At 38.7% G+C, this 25,103-nt stretch overlaps 1 long non-coding RNA gene across 2 annotated transcripts; it reads right to left on the reverse strand.

Moving 5' to 3' along the window:
• Nucleotides 1-5,531: 5,531 nt before the first annotated feature.
• LOC130913660 (uncharacterized) lies at nt 5,532-18,173 on the reverse strand. 2 transcript variants are annotated; one of them, XR_009062801.1, is made up of 4 exons: nt 18,068-18,173; nt 17,605-17,732; nt 17,337-17,463; nt 5,532-5,686 (listed from the first exon to the last, which is right to left on the reverse strand). It is a non-coding gene; the product is annotated as an uncharacterized LOC130913660 (long non-coding RNA). The 2 variants fall into 2 exon arrangements; XR_009062800.1 differs by lacking the exon at nt 5,532-5,686 and having other exon boundaries at nt 15,623-17,463.
• Between the last annotated feature and the right edge of the window lie 6,930 nt (nt 18,174-25,103).

A 25,103-nucleotide genomic window follows, 5' to 3' on the forward strand; every position in this document is an offset into this window, starting at 1 on the left:
TTAAAGAAGTAGACCTCTCTAGAAGACTGTTGTAGCGACCCTAATTAACTTTTTATCTAAAATACACCTAAATCGGCAGAATCTTGTCTTGAATCTATCTTTAAATGATGAAATAGTGTTAAAACTTTGACAAAAGTAGACAGAAGGGAAATTATGGAATAACGGGAGCAATTTTGACAACTGTAACAGTTGATTCACAACATTAAATTAAGTGAATGTAGTTTAAAGCTGCTGATACTGAATGGGGACTGGAGTTTTTTATTTACTATTATTTTTGTTTATTTGTTTACTGTTATATGTTAACTTGATACTGAAATAGTAGTTTGGTTTAGCCTGAAAGGATTTTTGAACAATTTTGGAACTAATGTACAAAACATTAAAAAAAAAAAAAAGGGAAAAAAAAGGAGGGGGGTGCATTAATAATCGTTTTATAATCGAATCGAAGCCTCTGAATCGTAATCGTAATCGAATCGTTAGGTGCCCAAAAATTCCCAGCTCTAATTATTATATCATTTCATATGTTATTTTGGTGTTTTGGAGTGACATTGATGGTTTGGCAAAATTGTTAGCATGTTCTTTATGCTATAGTTATCTGAATAACTCTTAATATCTATGTTACGTTAACATACCGGCCACGTTCGCATTTCGTTGTTGATGCATCATGTAACATTATCATACTATTATTCTTATTATTATTATACTTATTCAGCATGTTGTCCTCTATTGTATTTGTTTTTTAAATTGCCTTTTAAGATGACATATCTGTTCTATGTGTTGGATTTTATCAAGTAAATTTCCCCCAAAAATGCGACTTATACTCCGGTGCGACTTATTACATATATATATATATATATTTATATATATATATATATATATATATATATATATATATATATATATATATATATATATATATATATATATATATATATATATATATATATATATTAGGGCTGTCAAACGATTAAAATTTTTAATCGAGTTAATTACAGCTTAAAAATTAATTAATCGTAATTAATCGCAATTAATCGCAATTCAAACCATCTATAAAATATGCCATATTTTTCTGTAAATTATTGTTGGAATGGAAAGATAAGACAAGATGGATATATACATTCAACATACGGTACATAAGGACTATATTTGTTTATTATAACAATAAATCAACAAGATGGCATTAACATTATTAACATTCTGTTAAAGTGATCCATGGATAAAAAGACTTGTAGTCCTTAAAAGATGAATATTAGTACAAGTTATAGAAATGTTATATTAAAACGCCTCTTAATGTTTTCGTTTTAATAAAATTTGTAAAATTTTCAATCAAAAAATAAACTAGTAGCCCTATTCTGTCCTCAATGTGTGCGAGTACACAAATTGACAGATAGCGAACATAAGTTCCAAAAAGAAATCAGACGGTGTGGCAAAGTTGCATGGGCTTTACTGAAGTCATCTCTTTTTGACAGGAACACGTTTCTTGTATTTTTGTAAAACTGAAAATAACAAGGCAATGTGTCAATAACTTGCATAAATCACAAAATAACATAAAATGTACACACACGTGTCCATTTGAGCAGTAGCACTAGCCAATTAGCTCACAAGCATCTAACAATGTAACTGCATTTCACCATATATGTGTACAAATTCAAATACACATCATCAATAACTATCTAATGCTCATGAATATAAACAAAGGAGGAATATAACTCACAAGCGATGCATGTATTAGACACAAACAGTGTGATGGGGCTATGAGAACTGCCACTGAATACTGGATGCGGACGTTAGCTGGTCTGAATAGCACTGTCTATTAGTGTGAGTTCGCGTCGACATATAGTCACGTCAGAAAAGCGCGCCGAAACCCAAATAATCAGCTGCACTGAATCGCCAGCAGAGGGCGACATTACGCCACATAACATATGCAAGTCACACCCAAGCGCCAGCAGAGGGCGGAAAAACTCCATAAAACTCAATTAACAAGTTGGCCTTTCACTGTACAGACATTTAAATCTGTCTGAGCGGGCCTAGTGCGTTAATTGCGTCAAATATTTTAACGTGATTAATTTAAAAAATTAATTAACGCCCGTTAACGCGATAATTTTGACAGCCCTAATATATATATATATATATATATATATATATATATATATATATATATATATATATATATATATATATATATATATATATATATATATATATACATATATATACATATAAAACAAGCCCTACTACTGTGGGACCATTGGAGCGATTACAAAGAAAACACTACAAACTTTCTTTAAATAAAGGACTACGTTTGATCATTGATAGGCATGTAAAAAGCTCTCCTCATGCACATTAGCTGCACGTTAGCTGCACAACAACTGCAGCCGCCCTCCTCAGGGGAACAAGCTGTAAATTGCTCTCCGCTGGGCGGTTTGCCGATCCGCGAAGACAATCGACAACCCAATCGTCATGTCAAATAATCCGGGCTAGTTATGTGTGATTTTCCGCTTCGAAGACTTTGAAACATCACTCGGTTCGGGTTAGCATGTCGGCTAGCTGTCACGCCTCTTGGTTTGTTTACATTCTCCGAAGCCGGGTAAGGTAAATGACATATGTCCGATTTAGATGTCATAAAATATCGTTCGGGAGGTGCGACAGTAAAGGTGAAGTCGACAGTTTTGACCATTATGGAGTAATTTTGCCACGTTGTCCTGAATAAGTGCATTTTTATCATTTCATATCCCATTTAGCACAAGACTGTTAATTTTCATGGCCATGCCATTTATTTAGCAATTGGGGAAAATACTTGGATAAAAAGAATATCCTGTAAAAATATTGAAGTAAAGAGACAGAAACAGTGACATTTTGAAGCTCTCTTCGTCGCGTTTTCCTCATTGTGAATAGTTGCCCCTCGACGGGCTGATTGCTCCTTCTCAAGCCATTTATTTAGCTATTGGGGGAAAATACTTGGATAACAAGAATATCCTGTAAAAATATTGGAGTAGAGAGACGAACAATGACATTTTACGACTCTCTTCGTCGCGTTTTCCTCGTTCTGAATAATTCCCCCTCTATGGGCTGAATAGTAAAACTGATGAGCTCAGTCTCCCGCTGATGTGATCCGCCTGTTGGGGACGCTAGAGCCATATAATGGTAGGCGTGGCTAACCGGTAGATTAAAAGACTAATTTCTCGTTATCTGTGCTTTGCTAAATTGTATATAGTCGAATCGTCTCAAAATATGATTCTAATTCACATAATAATCCTATTTATGACTTTTTTTCTCCTGTCGTATGCTCTTTAACGTCATTCATTTTAAAAATTAATTACCGCCCGTTAACGCGATAATTTGGACAGCCCTAATATGAATATATTATTTTTAAATTGCCCATCAATGAATACGTGCGAGCAACACTAATCCCACAATTGGATGCCAAATAGGGGCCGCAAAATATTGTCCTGTGGGCTGCAATGGACCACTAGGCTGCAAGTTTGACACCTTTGTTCTGTAAGAATGAAATGTTCAAGGAAAATTTCGTGCATGAAAAGGTCAAACAACCTGGTGGTCCACATGCAGTCAGATGCACCCGTGAGTGCCATACGTCATAGGTTGTTAACACAAAGAAACACCCCATAGATATTAGCATAGTTTCTTCCTACTGACATCCAAATTTGAATTGAAGTGATTTTCCTTTTTTTTCTTGGACAATCACACCACTTCCTTTAACCTTTTTCATTGTTTCCCCCGTGCTGCATACATACAGAGCCTTCTAACACCTCAACATAAAAGCTGCTTCAGTAACTGTATGGAGAGAGACATAGTTAATGCACTTGAAATGGGTTCACTTTAGAAGACACTGTGCAATCAGCAGTTTCAGGCAGCATAAAAAATCCCTGTGAAAATATTGATGGCCTCGTTTGGCACTCCTGAGTCGATAAGCAATGAAAAGGAAAATAACGCGCGGCTTGTAACGTTGCACTTAAAGATTTGTGCAATTATTTTACAACCAAGTTAAATGTATACTTCCACAGTTACATACGCTCGCTTGCCAAGGTGGCACAACAATGGCCTTGAACAAGAGCTGTGTTTTTATCCACCTTATGTGAAACCAGTTGTTGTCAAGGAGTTATTAATCACAGGTTCCGTGTGGCTCTACTCACTTAGCATTTAGCACTTAGCACAAGGCTTCATAGGCACCCTCTTGAAATGAGTCAGAGGTCATTGGTTGAGGGGTTAGACTGTCATTGGAGTTAAATAGACTTTCGCCTTAATTCATCGACACACCTCTTGACACCGTTTAACGTCTAATAATTGTTGTTTATTTACTGAGCCTCACACTTGCCCAAGGCCTGAGGGGATCACACTGACAAGCCACTTCACTTCTCCAAGGCATTTGAAGTTGTTGATGTGTTGTTTTGTTTTTGTCTTACTACTATTCTTTAGGTCTGTTTTTAACCAATCTGTGGGTGCGGATTCCAAAACTGATCTCAGTGTTTCCCTGTCAGGTCAAGTTTTTTAACTATACATTGTTGCATATTAAATGAATAAATAACACAATACTTAACTCACTGGCTGCCATTGATGCCGCTAGACGTCCAGTCCATTTTGGCTTGGAATGCTCTCCCAGTCAAAATGGATTGGACGTCTAGTGCTGTCAATGGCACTGAAACATTAGTTAGGGGCACTTTCACATTAGACCAGTGCTTCTCAATTATTTCTATTACGCCACCCCCCCCCCCTCCCCACCACCCACAGGAAGACGTAAAAGTTTCGCGCCCCCCAACTCTGTTCCACCACTGTAAATAGTATCATTTGTCTCTAATATTATTATTGTAAGTACACCTCTGCATAACATTGTGTCCTTTTTATCCATCCATCCATCCATTATCTTCCGCTTATTCCGGGGTCGGGTCGCGGGGGCAGCAGCTTTAGCAGGGAAGCCCAGACTTCCCTCTCCCCAGCCACTTCAGCCAGCTCCTCCGGCGGGATTCCAAAGCGTTCCCAGGCCAGCCGAGCGACATAGTCTCTCCAGCGTGTCCTGGGTCGACCTCGGGGCCTCCCGCCGGTGGGACATGCCCGGAACACCTCTTCAGGGAGGCATCCAGGTGGCATCCGAACCAGATGCCCTGTCCTTTTTATATTAAAGGATAAAAAGTAAAATAGATCAACTTAGAATAAAGTATAACTTTATTAACGTTGTTTTGTTTGTAACAGGAAAAACTTAAAGTGCATCAATTTGCCTGAATTACAAAAAAAAAAAAAGTCACATCCAAACTAAAAATACACTCAAGGCAAATTTTTTGAACATTTATACTGAAAAATACAATTGAATAAGATCAATCAATAGTAATAAATTCAAATTGATTAACAACATTAACTTACGAAAACCATCTGCCTAAAAATTTGACCGAAAAAAAAAAAGAACAAAAACGACAAAGTCATTGGACAGGGGGACAGTTTTTATTTTTGTTGCAGGCAGTATCAACTTCTTTGCTATGGTGTGTGGCAGAGGCGTTACCGGGGGTGGGGGCGTGTGTGGGGTGGGGGGTGACAGTGCCCACCCACGGATACGCTCTGCCCACCCAAAGAAAACTGGATGTAGTACTAACGGCAGTCTGGTCACTGCGTATGGTATCCCATTCATATAGTACTGATGTGTTCGAAGTTTTAACCTTTGGCTTGTTACCTCCTCTTTCACCTTTAAAAAAAAAAAAAAAAGAAAAGAAATGTTGGTTCTGTAACTAGAGGGCGCTACACACATTTACGCATATTTTTATTTATTTATTTTATTATTATTTTTTTTTTATTTATATTTTTTTACAATTTATCAAAGTTTTCACCAGTGTTCACCTGTCTGTTGAGTTTGGTGAGTTTTGAAGCATTCTGAGGGGGTCAAATTAGGGCTCAAAGTGTCGGCGGGACAAAGAATGACTGCTAGGGTGCGCCACATACTATATTTGGAATTTGTCTTTACACGGTATCAAAGATTGCACCTGTCTTGACCTGCCTGCCGATTTTGGTGCATTTTGAAGCATTCTAAGGGGGTCAAATTGAGCTCAAAGGGGCTGCGGAACAAAAAATAACCATTATAATAATAATAAAACCGAAGAACCACAATAGGTTACCTAAAGAAAACATTGTCACCTGCATATCCATACTGTTCAGTTATGGATGTGTTCTAAGTCAAATAAAATCAAATTGACTTTTATTTGTTTAGACCAAATCACAACAACAGTTATCTCAAGGAGAAAACAAAACATGTTTTAAGGTGCAGTAGCCCAACGCCCCCCCATTAAGACTAATACCCACCTACACCTGGCATCCTGGTAACACCACTGGCGTGGGGTTATTTTGCACAGAGCATGCTAACAGTTCTCGGTGGTTTACTGATGTAACACTGACAATGTGGGACGATTGTTAGCAATATTTGGCACATTTTGGCAGAAAAACAATCAAGCGGCTTATCAATGCGATTGGGCCTAATATCTTTAGGTGACATCTTAATTGATCTTGCTTCCGGCTGTCCACTGCAAACATTTTTAGACACAGTAAAGAGAAAGGTCTTTCCTCATCTGCTACTATATTAAAAGTCAAAGCCAAAAGCTACATACATTTCGTCATATATCCTCGTCTAGCTCTTCATATCTCCATCGCTCTTTGCTGTGTGCTCTTGTTTGGTTCAATAATACTGCACCCTCTGAAAATGAGAGCACCACCACCACCCACTGAGTGGGTGTGCAAGTACACTTTATTCTAGTACAGCAAAAAAGTATGTTTCCTCGAGGTCACATGCGCCACCCCGGGCATGGATCTGTGACCCCTATTTGAGCACTATTTGAGAAGTACTGCATTAGACTAAGAGAACAAGGGTCCAGTTGGAGAGCTACCTCGCAACAGCACCTGACCTCAGAATTCACACTGCGCCAACCGGACTATCCATGTAGCATCACGTGGACAAAAGGCGCACTCACTGATTGGACAAATTTTAGAAGAGGAAATACCTCGCTCCTGGAAGGGGAGGGAGCGTTGAGCATCTCAGCAGCTGCACGTAATGTAGTATACTTAATGAGATGAACACATTTCATAATGCATGCATAATGTTTCAAATTGAAAATGATATGGATAGCAGACTGTCTGAGCTCATTCCAGTCTGGACTCCTCTCCATACTCATAGCACCAGGAACAAAGACCACATCAGTGGAAAAAAAGAGAAGACTTGTTAGCACCAGCCTGAGCATTGCAACTAGAGGCCCTCAGATTTGGAATGAGCTTGATGAAAATCTAAAAGTGTTGAAATCCATCTCCACCTTTAAAACGATGCTAAAACTCTGACATACTTAAGTTATAAATTCTCTTCAAGGGAAGTATTTTTATTTAATTTTTTTTTGCTTTTGTGTGTGTCTCTGTGTGTGTGTGTACAGTGGGGCAAATAGGTATTTAGTCAACCACTAATTGTGCAAGTTCTCCCACTTGAAAATATTAAAAAGGCCTGTAATTGTCAACATGGGTAAACCTCAACCATGGGAGACAGAATATGGAAAAAAAAAAAAAAAATCACATTGTTTGATTTTTAAAGAATTTATTTGCAAATCATGGTGGAAAATAAGTATTTGGTCAATACCAAAAGTTCATCTCGATACTTTGTTATGTACCCTTTGTTGGCAATAACGGAGGCCACGTGTTTTCTGTAACTCTTCACAAGCTTTTCACACACTGTTGCTGGTATTTTGCCCCATTCCTCCATGCAGATCTCCTCTAGAGCAGCATGTTTTGGGGCTGTTGTTGGGCAACACGGACTTTCAACTCCCTCCACAGAATTTCTATGGGGTTGAGATCTGGAGACTGGCTAGGCCACTCCAGGACCTTACGAAGCCACTCCTTTGTTGCCCTGGCTGTGTGTTTGGGATCATTGTCATGCTGAAAGACCCAGCCACGTCTCATCTTCAATGCCCTTGCTGATGGAAGGAGATTTTCACTCAAAATCTCTCGATACATGGCCCCATTCATTCTTTCCTTGACACATATCAGTCGTCCTAGTCCCTTTGCAGAAAAACAGCCCCAAAGCATGATGTTTCCACCCCCATGCTTCACAGTGGTTATGGTGTTCTTCGGATGCAATTCAGTATTCTTTCTCCTCCAAACATGAGAACCTGTGTTTCTACCAAAAAGATCTATTTTGGTTTCATCTGACCACAACACATTCTTCCAGTCCTCTTCTGGATCATCCTAATGCTCTCTAGAACCGCAGACGGGCCTGGACGTGTACTTTCTTCAGCAAGGGGACACGTCTGGCAATGCAGGATTTGAGTCCCTGGCAGTGCATTGTGTTACTGATAGTAGCCTTTGTTACTGTGGTCCCAGCTCTCTGTAGGTCATTCACTAGGTCGCCCCGTGTGGTTCTGTGGTTTTGCTCACCGTTCTTGTTATCATTTTGACGCCACGGGGTGATATTTTGCATGGAGCCCCAGATCGAGAGAGATTATCAGTTGTCTTGTATAACATTTTCTAACAATTGCTCCCACAGTTGATTTCTTTACACCAAGCGTTTTACCTTTTGCAGATTCAGCCTTCCCAGCCTGGTGCAGGTGTACAATTTTGTCTCTGGTGTCCTTTGGCAGCTCTTTGGTCTTGGCCATAGTGGAGTTTGGAGTCTGACTGATTGAGGTAGTGGACAGGTGTCTTTTATACCGATAATGAGTTAAAACAGGTGCCATTAATACAGGTAACGAGTGGCGCCTCGTTAGACCTCGTTAGAAGTTAGACCTCTTTGACAGCCAGAAATCTTGCTTGTTTGTAGGTGACCAAATACTTATTTTCCACTCTAATTTGGAAATAAATTCTTTAAAAATCAAACAATGTTATTTTCTCTTTCTTTCTTTTTTTTCCACATTCTGTCTCTCATGGTTGAGGTTTACCCATGTTGACAATGACAGGCCTCTCTAATCTTTTCAAGTAAGAGAACTTGCACAATTGGTGGTGTATGTACATTATACAGTTTGTTGTTGTTCATTAGCATTTTCTACAACTCATCCTTCTGCTCATCTGATATTTTTTCTTATGATTGTCTTGATGTACGCAGGCTCCTGACTATAAGCTTTTAGTAGCTTCTTAAGGAGACCTGGCGCACACAAAATCTTGGCTCAGCAATGATATTATGTACACTTTTTAAATATGAACGGTGTGTGTGAATAAATTGAATAGAAATTAAATAAGCACACCCTGATCCAGTTGCATTCACAAGCAAAGAAGGTGACGCTTAAAGCAGACCGAGACCCATGATTTTTGAGCGGACCAGAGTTGATTTGTTTGGTCCAAACTAGAGTTCGAATGTGTATTCACATTTACAAAACGAAGCGGACTATCTGAGAAAAAGACCTCTGGTCCGTTAAAACGGACAAAACAGTGCTAGTGTGCAATAAAAAGCGCAATAACTGAACATTCAGTCACTCCTCCAAGTCTAAATGAATTGGACGTCTATCGTTGTCAATGACAGTCAATGAATTACCAGAATAGCTTATTTGATAAAAGTTTCAAAATAATGACATACCGTATTGTTTTTATAAGGCAAACTTAGCATCCTTTATTTTTTCCCCCCAAGATTGACAGCATGCCTTATGTATACATTGTATTCTTTATTTTTCCCTCAAATTGACAGTGCATCTTATAATTCAGTGTGCCATATGAATGAATTCTGCTTGTGTTAAATGACCTCAAACCTATTTTGTTACAGCATAACTATTATTATTATAATAATTACAATGTTAATCGATAAGAACAAGACAAACGCAGTACATTGACAGGTGCGGTTTATATGTGAAAATAAACTCGTTCATAGACGGTGTTTTTTTATATTCTGGAAAATAAGCTGCCGTGAAATATGAAAGGAACCCACATGAGTGCAGTGTTTATGAATTTTTGGTTGGCTTATTGTGTAAATAGGTAAAAGGCAGAGAAAAAAATTGACCTGAGACAAAAAAAAAAAAAACGATCAGTTTTGGATTCCGTACCCAAGAATTACATAAAACAGCTATCAACCATAAAATAACTGAGTTTCTTTTATTTAATTGTTGCCCAGTGTTATACTCTATGAATTCTTTTTTCGTGATGCTATTTGCCTAGTGTAAAAACAACAACAAAAAACAAACATTGTTGTACAGTAATTCATGTTTACTGTACTGTGCAAGTTTCATCATATCAGACTTTTCTAATTTAGACTTTCATTTTAACAGTGATTACACCGTGTGACAGGAAAAAAAAGGTCAAAGTTTGGTTTTGCTAAAATTAGAAGCTATATTCAAAATTTCCAATTTTATATCCTGGTTGTGCAGAAAATTATTATGTTAAGGGTTAGGGTTAGTGATTCGTGATTCAGGTCATTCTAAGTCTCTAAAATGAGGAGTAAAATGTACGGATATATATATAAAAGTATTAGAAAGTACAACAGTAAAGTAAAGGGGAGAATACAATTTCAAAGTCGTGACCACAAACCAACAAACAAAAAACAACAAAACACAAAAAAAGAACAAATGAGGAAATACCACTTGCAATCTGGGAACAAAATATGTGTTACATGGTGTTATTGCTTTACATACTGTACTACAGTAAACAGATAGGATTGTGAAGGCCTCATCGTGGCATTATTCATACCTGTCAAGTTGTACGGTTTCGGCGTAATTTGTACAAGTGAGCACTGATATTTAAATGTGTACGCCGTACGTTTAAAATCTGTACGATTTTCGTCCATTACGTTTTTTTTTCTCCATTCGGATTTTGTCACTGTTTCAACAACGAGACGATGTGCGTTAGATGCGTTACTACGTTGGTTGAATGACGCGAGAAAAGTCAAAGACACTGTGAGAGAAGAGTGTTGTGACGCTGTAGCAAGCGCGATGCTAGGCTAGGTGGCTCCAATATTCCCTGACTGTAGCCGACAGCCTACAATCTACGCCTAGATATCAAATGCTTATAGAACTACATGCGAAATGACAGACGGCGGCGTTAATAAACAGCTGCCATTTTGAAGCAGTAGACTTCTCAGAAAGGCTCTGTTGTAGTGAACCTTCCTGGCGAACTTAAGTAACTTTTTATCTAAAATACTGCTAAATCGGCAAAATCTTGACTTGAATCTATCTTTAAATGATGAAACAGTTTTAAAATGTTCACGTCGAAAGGAGACAGAAGGGAACTAATGCAAAAACGGTAGCAATTTTAACAACTTTAACAGATGATTCACAACATTGAACGATTTCCAAACATAGCAAAGGTTACGATGTTTTCTTTTGTTTTTTTGGTTTTAAATGGAAAAAAAAAACATGAAAGGTAACACCAGTTACTTTGCCAAGGAACTAATTACTTTTACCTTCAGGTAACAGAGTTACTAACTCAATTACTTTTTGGGAGAAGTAATTTGTAACTAATTTATTACTTTTTAAAAGTAAGATTAACAACACTGTTCATAAAGACAAAAGCAGATATTTCATTCTGCCAATTTGTTGCCGAACACAATTTGCCTGCAAGTATTGCAGATCACTTCTCAGAATTAGCAAAAGAAATGTTCCCTGACTCAAAGATTGCATCGGTAAGTTAATTTCATCAATTGACCTTTTTAATTTATAAACGGACACACTAACGAACTACCTTCAAGTCAAACTGAATTGCGAGCTGAAGTGCCATGAAGTGCAGCCATTAAGACATGATAGAAATTGCTAAAAGTGCTACATATAATTATAACAAAAGTCACTGTTAAAATTTAGTAATCATGATGTAGCTTTGATTGCACCAGGTTATATGTTACAATATTACCAATAAATTCATATTATTTTAAAAACTGAGTTTCATTTTTGTTTCATATTGCACGCTATATAGATTGCGTTGTAAGTTGTGTTGTTCCGATCATGTTTTTTTGTTCCCGATCCGATCCCGATTGTTTTGGTTTGAGTATCTGCAGATCCCGATATTTCCCGATCCGATTGCTTTTTTTTTTGCTCCCGATTCAATTACAATCATTACCGATAATTTTTCCCGATCATATACATTTTGGCATTGCATTAAGACAAAAAATGAATAAAACTCGGACGAATATATACATTCAACATACAGTACATAAGTACTGTATTTGTTCATTATGACAATAAATCCTCAAGATGGCATTTACATTGACATTCTTTCGGTGAGAGGGATCCACAGATAGAAAGACTTGTAATTCTTAAAGGATAAATGTGACTTTGTATATTGTGACTAAATATTGCCATCTAGTGTATTGGTTGAGCTTTCAGTAAATGATACTGCACCCATTTAACTTCTGCCCAAATGCATGATGGGAAGTGCAACCATGACTGTGCGTAGGGGCACCAATTGATATATCTTCTCTGGGTTGGGAAAGAACATAGGGTGTTAAGAAAATGATCAACTACTACCTTTCTTCCCCACATTGTCTCCCATGTTATTTTTAATTGCTGAGAGAGGTATTGTAAGGCTTTAGCCACATAAAAAATGGCTCCAAAGGCTGTCAAAATTCTCTCTACTCATTATACGCTGCCTTTTAGCGCTATCTATAGGTAAAACGGCGTATTTATAGATTGAACGCGACAATGCGTGACTGGGTCGTGCAGCGCATGCGTTGATTATTTAACGTGATTAATTTTAAAAAAGTATTTACCGCCATTAACGCAATAAATTTGATAGCCCTACTTTAGACCAAAACTACTCTGGATGTGTGTAAGACATTTTGTCTGTAACGTTAAATATAATTAGAAAACGATTTTAAAAAATTTTTTAAATTAAAAAAAGGAATGTCCGATATTGTTTTGCCGATTCTGATACTTTGAAAATGACGCCGATCGATCGGGACATCTTTGGTTGTAAGATTAGTCACCAATTTGTAAGGGCATACGTCTCTATTTGTAAGATTGCCAACGGCCTCGGGTTGACAGGTATGCATGATTGCAAGCCAGACATTGTCACCTGTAGAAGGCCCAAGTTGAAGAGAAACTCCTCACTTATCTCTGTGGCTGCTGACGTTCCATCTATCTGGTGTGATTCTTTTTGCCATTTGTTTTAACTGCACAGATCCCCCAGTGTTCCGCTGTTAACAGCTGCCAATATACAGCCCGCACCAAGGATCAGACGGCTCTCTAGCGGCCCAATAAAGAGCCCCCGGAGTGGACTGACGAGAAATCTCACACCTTTTGCTCACATTAGCGATGCAGCATGCCCTTTTGATGCCTAAGTGGCCACTTTGAGGGGTTTGTTCAGATTCGAGCCTTGTGGTTGCATGCGACGCCATTTTGGAAAAAGCCAGAGTGAAAATATCATGAAGGACACTTTGGGTGTCCCTTATTGCAATTGACAGACAATCGGGTTCATTTCCTCAAAAGTTCAAACATGACTAAAAAGTAAGTATCAGTAAGTGCTCCAATATCACAAGCAGGGGAGGGCTACGCTCACATTTGGCCGCCCACATAAGAAAACAAAGCCCACATCTCAGTTGGGCAAATGACAACTTGGCGGCACTTCATAAGAAACTGCTGGAAGTTGCTAATGAAGACTAATGACTTCCCTCGTGTCACAGACTTCACACCCGTGTGTACGAGCCCTTTGAGCACCAAAGTGGGGTACGCAGGGTGTGCTGCTGACTCAGGACAGGAAAAACACAATTTCATTGCAAATGTGTTGCATATTTTGCTTTCCTAAAGATTTTATACCTTGGAAAATGAGAGGTAGACAATCAAATTCATAGGACACACTCATCAGGGTTCTCAAACTAAATATTTACCGTACACAATTTTCCCCTCTAGTGAAGGCAGCCATACATTTAAGAGTGGCTTTTTGCTCATTAATATTCATGACGTTAGCAACTGTTGCTCGGGGGGTCAAACTCAAATGCATGTAAATAGTGTACAAACGAGATGTTTACTGAGCTAAACCTACCAATTCTGTCCGAAAATGATGTCCCTGGTGTCAAATTCACTGGTAAAGATGCGGAAGGACATATAAATGTTTAGTTAAAGAGATAGCTTGAGTGCAAGGGCTGAAAAAGATGGGAAAAAGTGCTGACCTGATCCAGGGGTAGCTTTTTTTTATTGATACCTTTTTCTTGTGTGCATGGCCTTACGTCACTGACAATGACATTCTCCTGTTTCAACAAGCTCTCCTTTACCACCATATGCCCTGTCTTTCTTATATTTTATATCCTCTGGTTGTCTTAAACCTCTACAACCGTTCTTGGGGGTAATTTATATTGCTATTTTTGTGTAACGATCGCAAATGCTACTCAGTGACAGCTAACGAACATGTTTAACTTTTTCGTTAATAACAAATCTTAATTTTATTTATTTACACCTTCCCCTTACTAAGGCCGCTTCTTTTCAACAGAAAAGGTAAAGCTGTTAAATTTAGAGCCTACCTGTAGGCATGGCAAGACCAAGGCCAAACATGGCTAATTTATTTAAATATCCGTATTTTAGAAAAATAGGCCTACATGACTGTTGTGTATAGCACGTTTCCACCTTTCAAGGCTCTCAAAGCACTTTACTCTACATCGCTATCCATCTACTGGTGACGCAGCACCAGGAGCAACGTGGGTTCAGAGTCTTGCTCAAGGATACTTAGACGAGTTAATCAGGGTGGAGAATCGAACCCAAACCTCTGGGTTGGGGGATAACTACTCTACCACTGAGCCACACCACCCCATACTTACTATATGTCTTAATGAAAGAATAGACCCTACCATTATGAAGCGAATTATTTTCATTATGTTCAGACTTACATTTATTCCTTTTCACTTGCTTAATGTGCCAGTCCACCCCCCCCTCAAAAGAACTTTTGGTTGGCTGATGACTTGAAACCCCCCTTCCCGCCACAAAGACACACACACAGTCATACTCACACAACCCCGACACATTCATGTCGACAACATGCCGCCCCCTTCGGAGAGGAGGGATATTAGAAGTTTTTTTTTCGGCCAGCAGCAGCCACTATAAATCATGTAAAATGACGTCAATGTTGTGGAGGTGTGGGAAACACCACTAATTTTGCAACTGACAGTCCAACCTGCATCACAGTTAGCATATCATTAAGCTTGCTAACCGTCAAAACTTATGCGGTCAGGCCAGCTTCCAAAAAAAAAAAAAAGAAACCAAAGTCAAGCAAGTAGTCCCTTATTTGGATGATTGTTTGCATTATTTGCATTACGGTAATATCGTCTCTACCAATGTTGAGGAAAAACCTATGCCCATGCTGCATATGAAGGAGAATGTCTTCACCTAGCTGGCGTTAAACTGGTATTTTGGACGTCCGCACAAGTTGATCCATTGTTCACATTTTTTCCCTCTCATTTTTTGGCTTTGGGAAACATATGAAGAAAACATCCTTCATATGTGGACGGTCATAAAGTCTAGAGTCGTTTGTACAAGTTCCATAGCAACAGTGTTTACTCGGCATGTTCTTTTTTGAAAGATTGGCGGCAGAAAACAAGCAGTACTTGCATTGGTTGTATGCGCTTCTATGTTGACCCCCTTCCGGTTTACGATAGTGACGACACGCAGCCTTGCGGTCTAAAAATAGTATTAGTGCGGTACGCTATTGTGGGCAGCTTGTGCTGTACACACTTCCAAATAAGTGACAGTCAGGGACGGTGGTCACTCGAGTGGACAGCTATTCAAAAGTTTTTAATTTAGTCATTTATTGAAAAAAGAAAGGAAGAAAAAAAAACGATATTAGCAATTTTTAAAATAGCTCAATAATGTATTTTTTAATGATTATAAATAAATGTATAAATAAATACAATGATAATAAAATTAAAATAGAAACAAAAATATACTGTGGTTCCAGCCCAAAGTAACACTCTAAGGTAAGCCTGCACAATTTATCGTTTGAACATCGCCATCGCAATGTGCGCATGCGCAATAGTCACATTGCAGGACGTGCAATTGTTTTTCTTTTTTTCAACATTTAAACTTTTGTTTTACTTCATTAACGCAGCAAGTGTGCAGATCCTGGATTAAACTGAGTTTTAAAAATTAGGGCCGATTGCGCCATTTTTCAGAGCATCGGAATCAGGTGAAAAGGATCGGGTTTTTGTTTAAAAACAATATAAGCTCATGGTTTTCTGCTTCATGCTCGTACAGCACCATAGTGTCTCTCGCTCCCTCCTGCTAGGCAGCGCGACCAAACTGTTTTTCTTCATCAACAGTGCAGCTATCCCGAACGGAGCTATGCAATTTATTTGGTGAAAATGTTCTCGTTTTAATATCGCAATATAATATCGCAAACTCCCCAAAAATCGCAATGATAGTTTTTTTCAATATCGTTCAGGCCTACTCTAGAGTATTTTTTTTTTTGTATTTACCCCTCATTGCATAACACTCCAATTTATTTAAACCAGGAAGACTGGCTGTGAATGTTCATTTTCAGTGCCATTAAGGGTGCGAGACGGCTAATGGAACATTTGTTCATTTGCTTCTCCCCGTTAAAACAGATTGGACTTCTAGTGCTGTCAATAGCAGCCAATAATTTCAATGAGTACAGGGTTTAAAAAAAATCAATTAAAACAATTATAACTCATGCAAGAAAGTTATATTATTGTATTCAATATTTCATCAGTAATATACAGTATATGATTGATAAAAACCGTTATGGCCTGAAATAACGCTAGATTTTGGGGGAATTTCATCGTATTGAATTCATTGCCTTCCATTCACACCAATCCCATGCAGAGAAGATTGGATGTAATGTGCCATTGATAGCACTAAACATCTCCACTAACTTTTGACTGAGAGAAGCCTCTCTGAGGCAAAACATATTGGACCAGAGGTGATTGCACTGCAAGGTAAGCTTAGCCATAAACTTGATAATGTATTGACATGACACATTCTCCATTCACTGCATCCTGCCTTCCCGTAGGGGGCTGTCCAACACTCCGTTTCATTTATTAGCAGTCGGTCACATGCAGCGATCTAGCGCCAGATTTACGTTGAAAAAGTTGTCAATACATAATGAAATCTATGGCTTAGCTTCTCACAAAATGTCTAAAAATAAGTAATCAAAAGTATACATGTCATTGACTAAATATGCGCTACAAATCGCTCAACTTTTGTTCAGCAAAAAAGGCCCTCCTGCTCAAAAAAGATTTTAAGATTTCCAATGACGTATCAAACATGCATATTGGAGAATTTTGAAATTTGGCCTAATTGAGGGTCTCAGAACGGAACTTCAAGCCACCCGTGTGCTTTCCGCCAAATATCTTTTGCATTTTAAATATTTCTACGAACTTGAATAGAAAGAGAAAATCAAACAAGTGAAAGTATTATAATTAATTTTGAATAGAAGTCATATTTTTCTCTTATTACCATCTTCAGGGTTTTGACGTCAATCTTTGTATTGCTAATTCTTCCAATAGGCAGTGTACAGGTGCAATACGAGGCTGGTCTTGGGTTGCTTTGGCCACTGTCATCCCCCAGCTCTTTCAGAAGGTGTCTGGAGATAGAAACAATTTAGTTTTTCATTGAAATTATACCTAGGAATGTTTTAGATGATACAGCTTATAGTAATTTTGCTGATTCAGAAGAATATAAACTGTTCATAAATGGACTGTTATATAAAAGAACAACTAATTACCTCACTGTGCCAGTTTTTCCAATAGGCTCCAGGTTGTCGTCCTCGTTTCTTTCCCAATGAGACCGTGTGACAGCTGTGTCTATGATGTCCCAGCACAAGGCCTTGGAAATCCTCATTCGGTGTCTGCACTTTTAGAGAGCATTAGAACATAATTCAGGAGAACATTGAGAATATAAATTGCATAACAATATTGGTTAAAATCATAATTACCAGGGACAGAGAAAATGCATCAACAATTATTACTTTAATGTGACTTACAAATAACGGCTGTATAATTATATTCTCTGAAAACATAATTAAGTCAAACCCAGGATTACAGCGCATAAACTGAACTGTAGGCTAAATGTACTGTATTCTGTCAGCGCTAGCACCCTCTGTTGGTCAATTTAAGCACAGTCTTAAAATTCCAACCTTTCTAGTATCATTAGATACTTTTGAGTGGAAGTGAGGAAGTGGATGTTACCTGTTGTATACCTGTATGTTGCAAGCCATTTTCTTCTGCGTTTGCAAATGATGGACGCCTGACATACGAGGTCTGGGTAACTTGCTCAATGGGTCAAATATCACTTTGGCTTGAGCGTCTTGGTTGGAAAATGGATGGCTTGCAGCATGGCTGAGCAGGGAGGCAGGGAAGAAGAGAGCTCTGTGTTACTTAGTATAGTTCGATGGGGTAGGGGCATTACACACTGACTAAAGAAGACTCATGAAAATTTGAGACAATGATAGTCAAAATGAGCTGAAACTCTAGCGAGACTCATCAGTTTCGCAGGTCTGATTCCCTCCCTGGTACATTCCTCTAAGTCTTTTAGAAGACCACTAACAAAACAAAAGAGCAGAACAAACAACCTGCGACAACAGTGGGCCTGCTCCTAAAGCTGCTGCCATGGCAACAGAGGAGCGGAGTTCATAGAAATGAATTAGGGTTGGGAATCTCTGGCATGAAGATATGTATCTAGGTACACAGGTTACGATTCGATTTAAAAAATGATACATTTTTTAGGCCAAACGATTCGATACAATTCGATACATTGTAAGAACGATACGGTTCGATAGAGTGAAAACGATACGATTGTAAACATTTGTTGTGTGTGTTTGTACAGTATTTTGAAAATAAAAAAGACCACATTCCTAATATAGCAAAATTAAACCAAAAAAATTCATACCAATGTTGTTTTATTTTTTTATGAAAATACAAAAAAATAAATAAATGAGGCTTACTATATGACCGTCATTTTGTTGGATGGGATTGATAATAAAATAAAACTCCAGTGACAGACAACAATAAAGTGCAGTAATTCAATTACTGTATTTCCTGGTGTTTTTAACACAAGAGGTAAGTAATTTAAGTGCAAACTTTCAACGTAAACATCTTACAAACGAAAAATATTAATTATATGCAGCAGCTCTAGAAAAGAATTAAACCTGCTAGTGTTATCATAAATAAATAATAAATTATGCTTTACGACTGGCATAATTGGGGGAATAAAAAAATGGCATTTTAGACATTACTTATAACCTTATACACAGCAAAGTCATTCACTTATGTCTGTGCTTCCTCATTTTTTATTCCTCTTCACTATCCATATCTTTTTGAAGGGCAGATTTTTCATGAGGAAGATCAACTAATCCACATGTTCATGTTTAAGTAGACTGCGTTTCGTGGAAACAATATGCTGCCCTTTCCACCATTGTAGTGGGTTATTTTTCAGGGTTAAAAACTCACGATCTCTGTACCGCTCCACATTTCACACAAGCTCTGTCCCATGCGAATAGATCTGGCTGCCTTCATCACTTCAAAGTCCAACTTTTGTTTTCCTGGGTGCGTTGAAAATCAATCGCTGCACGTCGCTGGCGTCGGTGATCACACTGTCCATTGTTTTAGCATGTTGCTTCGTTGCCACTGCTAGTTTTGTTTTGGGCTCTGAAGAAAACGAGCGTGCGTTACAGTGGTTTTATTAGCTCTGGCGTTGTTATGACACGCCCGTGACGATGGGGTAATGACGGCGACAAGTAGCGGTTCTGCCCAAATGCATGGGAAGTTGAGGCAACCACGACTGTGAGTAGTGCTTGTCCATATTATATCAGGCGTGCGGTCTTGATCTAAGTGCGCTGTGTGGTGAATGACACAACCGCAGCATGTGAAGTAAAAGCTAAATTATTATCATATTAAGCAATGCATTGAACTGGGCATTAGAAGCTGATTCTTGTGCTCGCAATAGCCGAATTCTATCTCTACTATCGGTTCATTGATTATTTAAAGGCAAATTACTGTCGAATGGTAACTTTACTATCGATACAGCTGTATCTCTCACCTGTAAAACCGGATATCCGGTGGTATCGGTTTATCGTTCTCAATCTTAAAATGAATACTTCGTCTCAATCTCCTTTCATGAAAATTTAAAGGATATTTTGTTTTATGAAGCCTGACTGTCTTATTTTTTTCAAATTCCAAGACACAATATTGTCATCAATGGCAGAAATGATTTAATATTAAATGAATGAATAAATGAATTTATTGTCATTGTCATCATCATCAGTATCATTGACAGTTACAGAGTGTGGGATAGTTTGGCTAAGAAAGAGAAACATTGACACAGAATATGGAATAATTTGCCTGAAAAGACGATGACAGACAAAGGAAGACGGGATAAAAGCATATGCTTATCGATACAGTATTGCATACAGTATGGAAGTTTACTGGTCCAAATGCAAGAAAGAAGCATCCCCATTGAGATGCCACCGTGGTATCATCCGCAAATTTATAGTCTTTGTGCTGGGGTGTTTGGAGGTGCAGCCATGTGTGTAGAGGTTAAAGAGTAGGAGGCTCAGTACACAGCACTGAGGAGAACTGAAGCTGATGGCTGGGGCCTACTCTTACCCTCTGAGGCCCCTCTCTAAGGAAGTCTCTAATCCAGTAGCAGGACTCAAATATTCCCAAATCATTCAGCAGGCAATTGCACGAGTCACTATTAGGGCTGCAGCTATCGGTTATTTTAGTTGTCGATTAATCTATCAATTTGTAGTCGAGTAATCGGATTAGGACCATTTCTCGTGTTGCAGAATTTTAGAAATTTTAGAAAATGTAAAACACAGGCTTGCTAAGATTGCACTTTCAAAAGAGCATTAAATATGATTACAAAATAAAATTCATGAGTGTTTCTTCAAACTATGCAGAACTGCGCTTTCATTTAAAAATGAATTAGAATACCTGATCTTAGCTGCTAGCTTAATGCTATAAAATGTAAACTTTTTTTTTTTTTTTTTACAATGCTTTTATCAAATCTTTAAAACACATTATTCCACAAAAAAGGCTAACTACACCTATAAACTAAATTACAAATGCTTAAAAAACATTAGCTCAAACAAAAACTTATGATATATTGGTGTTAACAGGAAGCAGCTGGATTCAGCCATGTTAATTTAGTTATGTCATATTCACTGTTGCCACTGGAGGGCAGTGTATCCACCCGAATTAATAAAACTAAATGCGAACACTTTCAAAACTAGCCATTACAACACCACTTTAATTAGAATAATAATCGAAGCAGCAAATTTTGATTTTAAGTTTTTTTAAATTGAATTACTCGAGTTAATCGATTAATAGTTGCGGCACTAGTCACTATGATCCGAGTCACAAAGAAGTCCCGAGTCTTACTAGTTGTGGTCGAGTTGAGTCACGGGATCATGTCGAGCTGAGTCACAAGGTTGTAAAGACGAGTCAAATCGAGTCACAGGTTAGTCAAGGCCTTCACCATTGTTCCCCAGCCCAACCACAAAGCACTCAGGTTTATCTTTAAGGGAAACCATACTGTCAATGTACAGTGGGGCAAATAAGTATTTAGTCAACCACTAATTGTGCAAGTTCTCCACCTTGAAAATATTAGAGAGGTCTGTAATTGTCAACATGGGTAAACATCAACCATGTGAGACAGATTGTGGAGAAAATCACATTGTTTGATTTTTAAAGAATTTATTTGCAAATCATGGTGGAAAATAAGTATTTGGTCAATACCAAAAGTTCATCTCGATACTTTGTTATGTACCCTTTGTTGGCAATAACGGAGGCCAAACGTTTTCTGTAACTCTTCACAAGCTTTTCACACACTGTTGCTGGTATTTTGCCCCATTCCTCCATGCAGATCTCCTCTAGAGCAGTGATGTTTTGGGGTTGTTGTTGGGCAACACGGACTTTCAACTCCCTCCATAGATTTTCTATGGGGTTGAGATCTGGAGACTGGCTAGGCCACTCCAGGACCTTGAAAGGCTTCTTACGAAGCCACTCCTTTGTTGCCCTGGCTGTGTTTTTGGGATCATTGTCATGCTGAAAGATCCAGCCACATCTCATCTTCAATACCCTTGCTGATGGAAGGAGATTTTCACTCAAAATCTCTCGTTACATGACCCCATTCATTCTTTTCTTTACACAGATCAGTCGTCCTGGTCCCTTTGCAGAAAACCAGCCCCAAAGCATGATGTTTCCACCCCCATGCTTCACAGTGGGTATGGTGTTCTTCGGCTGCAATTCAGTATTCCTTCTCTTCCAAACACGAGAACCTGTGTTTCTACCAAAATGTTCTATTTTGGTTTCATCTGACCATAACACATTCTCCCAGTCCTCTTCTGGATCATCCAAATGCTTTCCAGCGAACCGCAGACGGGCCTGGACGTGTACTGGCTTCAGCATGGGGACACGTCTGGCAGTGCAGGATTTGAGTCCCTGGTGGCGCATTGTGTTACTTTGTTACTGTGGTCCCAGCTCTCTGTAGGTCATTTACTAGGTCCCCCCGTTTAGTTCCGGGATTTTTGCTCACCGTTCTTGTTATCATTTTGATGCCACGGGGTGAGATCTTGCATGGAGCCCCAGATCGATTATCGGTGGTCTTGTATGTCTTCCATTTTCTAATAATTGCTCCCACAGTTGATTTCTTTACACCAAGCGTTTTACCTATTGCAGATTCAGTCTTCCCAGCCTGGTGCAGGTCTACAATTTTGTCTCTGGTGTCCTTCGACAGCTCTTTGGTCTTGGCCATAGTGGAGTTTGGAGTGTGACTGCCTGAGGTTGTGGACAGGTGTCTTTTATACCGATAATGAGTTAAAACAGGTGCCATTAATACAGGTAACGATTGGAGCCTAGTTAGACCTCGTTAGAAGAAGTTAGACCACTTTGACAGCCACAAATCTTGCTTGTTTGTAGGTGACTAAATACTTATTTTCCACTCTAATATTGAAATAAATTCTTTAAAAATCTAACAATGTGATTTTCTGTTTTTTTCCCACATTCTGTCTCTCATGGTTGAGGTTTACCCATGTTGACAATTACAGGACTCTCTAATCTTTTCATGGAGGAGAACTGGTCGTTGACAAAACACTTATTTGCCCCCCTGTAAATTAATGTAAAAAAAATGCAGTATAGTCTGCAGGGAATTTGATTGATTTTTGATTGCCATGATGTTCCATGAGGGCGTAGCTAGAGCTGCCAAAGTGGCCAAGCATATCACTAGCAGCTTGTCAAGTCTCGAGTAATTGTCTCATGAATCGAGTCCAGTCCAGTCATTCCCTTTACGAGTCGAATCTTGGACCCTCCCAGCTCAAGCAAATCAAGTACGAGTCGAGTTGTGAGTCATCAAATTTGCGACTCGAGTCTGAGTCCCTGTGACTCGAATCCAATTGTCTGTCATTCAGTTTGGACCTCTCGGCAAAGTGAAGAGAGTCCAGTCTAGGCATGTGCCGGTATGATATTCTGACGGTATGATAACCTTAAGCCAAATTATCAATGTTTGAAGGTGTCAAGGTATTGCAATTACAGCTCTAGAATGTGTGACTTTGAGATATCTGGGTTTGAAAAAAAAATTGAACTGGATTTTTATTTTTCAAAACAAAAAATATCCTAAATTAAATCAAAATAAATGCAGTCCTTTAAGTGAGCCTAAATCAACAGCTCTACATTATTACCATCAGAACAACAATAATTGAATTATTTTCCATACAAATCATCATGTTTACAGTATACACACTCTCTTTCTCAACACAGACAGTTGCCAGAGAGAAAAAAAACACCATGTGTTGCCACCGCTAGTCACACTAAACACGCTGAAGTTAATTAATTCTTGTAGCTGATGGGACATGACAGTGTTTACAAACCTTTAATTTTGTATTAATGCGAAATCATATTGGAGGTATTGCCTCCTCGGCGGCCACCCTCTGCAAACATGTCGGGTGTCCCTCCTCCTCTAAGTCGCAGCCGTCTGTAACTTTTTTGTACCGAAGTATTCCCATACCAGTGTTTTTTTTTTCTTTGATGAGGAAAAAGTTCAGTAGTTTTACCTCCTCCAGCCATCCTGTAGCACCGCTGACTCACTGACACTGAGCAACAACCAGTGGGGTAGGGTTGAGCCTTATAGCTGCAAGCAAGGGACTTCTCCATGCATTTTTGGGACATAAAAAATAGCTAACACCTTAGGGACGGTATGACGGATAAGTTTTGCGGTTTTGAAACCTTGACGTTTTCATACCAAGGTATACCTTGAAACCTGTACTCGGCATGTAGTTCAGACTGGGGTGCAGGACGGCGGTAATATGAGACCGGACCACTTTTTCTAGGCACTTGAGTGAGTGCCACCTGACTATAGTCATTCAAGCGGCTGCTGATGTTTCTTAGGGAGACTTGTTTCCCAGTCATTGGCACAGTGGAGTTTATCCCTGGGTAAAACTGAAAAGGTTACTGGTATTTGCAGATATTGAAAGTGTCTGAGATCAGATTAGAGCAGCTGTGGTTGCTGTTCAAACACAGGAAATTAAAATCCAGCCTAGCCAATGTTTATTCTCAGTGCTTCACAGGCACCTTGGCATTTGTACTTGTGTGGGCTTGAAATAATGTGTGGATATGGAAAGAAGCAGGCACTGAATTTTCATGTTGGGGCCTGGAGCACAGAGATGTCTCCTCACATCTGCTATTGCACAATGTGAGCAGGCGGCACAAGGACTCCACGCAGCCAGTTGTTAGATTAGGCTGCAGGAATTGGAGGAAGTCTGATGCACTCTACTCTTTTATTAGGATGTGTCAAAGAGGAATCACGGGCATTGAGCAGAACAAATAGGGCACTTATATAGTTTTTTTCCCCTTAACAAAACCAATGAGAAACATTCAGTTTCTATTACTTTTTTATTAAGTGATATTACTGTCGAGTGGTTTCATTTTTGAGCAGGTTGTATTCTAATGGCACGCTTGCACTGCAGGACAACTGCTGCTGTGCTCAGATCAATGCCATAATGGGAAGTAGTAATAGCGCTGGCATCCACTTGAATACGTCTGGGGATTATCAGATTATTAATCAGTTTGGCTCATTTTACCTCGTGATGCACAAGACCAAATATTCACATGTTGTATTTTGGCAAATATTTCTGAAGAATAATAATGTTCTGCCATCTGCTATGCTATCTACTATTATGGAAAAACCTTTTGTAAGAGTGTAGATGTAGGAATTTTTTTTTCAGGACTT

This window comes from Corythoichthys intestinalis, chromosome 3, assembly GCF_030265065.1.
Source record: "Corythoichthys intestinalis isolate RoL2023-P3 chromosome 3, ASM3026506v1, whole genome shotgun sequence".
NCBI classification, from domain to species: domain Eukaryota; kingdom Metazoa; phylum Chordata; class Actinopteri; order Syngnathiformes; family Syngnathidae; genus Corythoichthys; species Corythoichthys intestinalis.